Source organism: Eurypyga helias, unplaced genomic scaffold (assembly GCF_000690775.1).
Source record: "Eurypyga helias isolate BGI_N326 unplaced genomic scaffold, ASM69077v1 scaffold35646, whole genome shotgun sequence".
Lineage (NCBI taxonomy): Eukaryota > Metazoa > Chordata > Aves > Eurypygiformes > Eurypygidae > Eurypyga > Eurypyga helias.
In genome coordinates this window covers 440-3437 of record NW_010257862.1, presented here as the reverse complement: position 1 = coordinate 3437, position 2998 = coordinate 440, and positions in this window count along the sequence as shown.

Genomic DNA, 2998 nt, shown 5'->3' with positions numbered 1-2998 from the left:
CTCTAGGAAAAGACCTCGTGTCTCAAGTCACCTTAACCAATTGTGATTAAAACTGGATTCTGACAATTTTTAATTTCATTCCTATATGCACCAATTGCTGCTTCCTCCAAGCACAAAACTCCAAACCATCCAGCTGCTGGAGTTTATTCCCTGGGCTTGATGCATTAAACCCTACAACCCCTGGGCGAGGCGAGCTGCTTCACCGATGGCACTGGGAACTCCCAGCAAAACACCTCAGGAAAAGGCACCAATGTTGTTCTTCACGACAATTTTTAAAGTCACTCAGATTTGAAATATTGCCCAAAAGAGGTATCTCTGGGCAGCATGAGCCTCACCAAGATATGGGGATGGGTCAGGCACCCGTGGACAAAAGCGGGGAAGAGATGCTGCAGCCCCAAGCCTCCTGAAAGAAGGTGAAGTGTGCCCATCACTGAGGATTCTCGGCTGGAAAACTGCTCAGCTCCCACCTGGGCTGGGGTGGCTGCTGGTGGGCTTTGCACCAGCTGGCAGAGAGACCCTGGAGACCAGGCTAACACTTGGGGTGGTTTTGGAAAACCCTTGGCATGGGGGGTCCTGCAGAAGGAAAGCCCCATGGTTCCCCTGGATGGGGAGGACGCTGCAGTCCAGCTTAAGCCATGGTGATGACCAAGAAATCATCATATTCACACTGGAACGTGAAGTCATTAGGAATGATAAAACGCATTAGACAAATCATCAAATCAAATTGGAGGCATCGTAAAACTCTGCGTCTCGGAAGAGGCACAGCTGTAGCATCACCCAACAACACAACGGGACCTGCTTGTGACAGGCTCCTCTGCTGAGGTATCAAATCAATAATGACTCATTTCCCTTTTGTGGCCATAAATCAATTGTAATAATGGCTTAATATAGCTGAAGTATCTACAAATCCTCCTTTATCCCCAACGATGTCAGGAGAAAATCCGATCTTATTATTAAAATCGGCGATTACTCACAGTATTGCTCCCAGACACACTGAAACTTTGATGGGGGGCAGAAAACTCCCTGACTTTTAACTCCCTTTTGGCAAACCAGCTGGGTGCTGCCAGGCTCTGCCCATGCTGCCCTCCTAGCCATCACCTTATCATGGAGGCACCGTGGATGCCAGTCCTGCCCTCCAAGAGATGCACCGGGGGGTCCCCACTTGGACAGGGAGGAGGAGGAAGGGCTTACCACTGCCAGGGCTCGGACTGAGACGTGGGACAGCCCTGGACAGATTGCAACAAACCCCAATCAAAGATTGTGGTGGTAGCATTCCTGGGAATCTTTGTATTTTATAAACACTTACTTCAATCAAATTTATATTTGGGACCCAGTGTAAGTAAATAACGGCTCTTTAATTATCACAGCATCAAAGTCCCAGTATAATGCTTATTAAGTCATACTTAGGGCCAGATAATCTAGCCTATTTTGGATCCCTCTATTTAATCTTTCCTTTCTGGCAAAGGTCCTGGAGCTGATGCCCATGTCCCCAGCATTTTCTCTTTTGCAGAATAAACATTTATGGGGAAACACCAGGCAGGCATACAGGTTAGACTGACCAAGACAGCGTTTTCTTTAGATTCTTAGCAACCCTATAGATTTCTTCAAGACCCTCAAGATTCTCTGGTGCATCTAATCCTGCTCCCACTAATGCCAGTGTTGCAGTTCTCAACTTCTCAGGCTATAATCTCACCTGCTCCTGGCTCCCTATACCAGAGGTCAAGGGGTGTCCTGGCTAATCTGGTTGTTTAGCCCAACTGTAATCATCTCCGGTGCATCCCGACCCCACTGGCCGCTATGCCACACTCCTGGCGGTCTGCAGAGAGAGAGGCCACCCGCTTTACGCCTAAGCTAGCAATGTTCAATTACATTTCCCTTAATCCCTCTGTTGATCTTACAGCCCCAGCCAGCTTTTTCTGTCTGGAGGAAGGGACAGATTGGAGGTGAATCACTCGCTGCCCTGTCCTAAGAAGATGAAGGTCAAGATAATGGGATCTCAGTGTTTCTGAGAAATGCTTCTTAATCAGCATTTCCCTTTGATGGCTATTCTTTAATTCAAAGTCCAGGTTTTAGGAGCTGCTAGGTCACCCCTTTGAACTTCTGCTGAGGTTCACATGTGGGTTTCCACCTAAAGCCGCAGACCAACAGACCTGGGGCCAAACGCTGACCTGCCACACCGGCACTGAGCGGGCTGATGCTTCTCTGAAGAGACTCTGCTGGAATTACACCTGCATCTGAAAATAAGAAGCTCACAGAGGCACCTTTTTTCCCCCAAAAGCCATATTCTGAGCAGCTACACCTATGGCAGGCACGGGGCTCCTGCAAGCACCGCTTGGTCCTCAGCAGAGAGGGATGATTTCTGGAGGACGATGACTTACATTTGGCATTTCAAACCTCACAAGAGAGCGTGAAGAAAGCTGATGACGGCAGTAGAAAATCCACAGCATTATACCTTCCTGCAGCACAACACAAGACCCTATAGAGGGTTTGCAAGACCCTGCAAAACCCTCTGGCCACAGACTGTGGGCAAGGGGGAGCACTGGGACTCAGCAGTGGGCTGCAACATCTGCACACTTCTTCCAGAGCTCAGCGATAGCCCAGTCAGGCTTTGCTGGTTCTCCTCCTCTAACGAGCTAATCTAACCCAACAGCTCAAATCCCATCAACTCAACCAAATCCACCCCTGGAGATTAAAATATCATATTCACCGAGCAAAGACATTTCTCTGAGCTCCTGTGAACTTCATGAACAGAAGACTGGGGGAAGAGTCAGCAAAGCTGTTTCTCCATGGCAGAAAGCCCTGTTACCCAAGAGCAGGAAGCAGGCAATAATTAATCCATAATTAAGTCCAGGTCTCAGGAAGCCTGACCTTGTTCCTCTGGTGAGTTTGACTTCTCAGGAGGGCTCCCCAAGCAGTCACCCAGGGACCTCACCAAGGGGCCCAGAGCTGCTCTGCGGGACGATGGGCTGCATTCGCCGTTAGAAATTGCAGAGGGGAC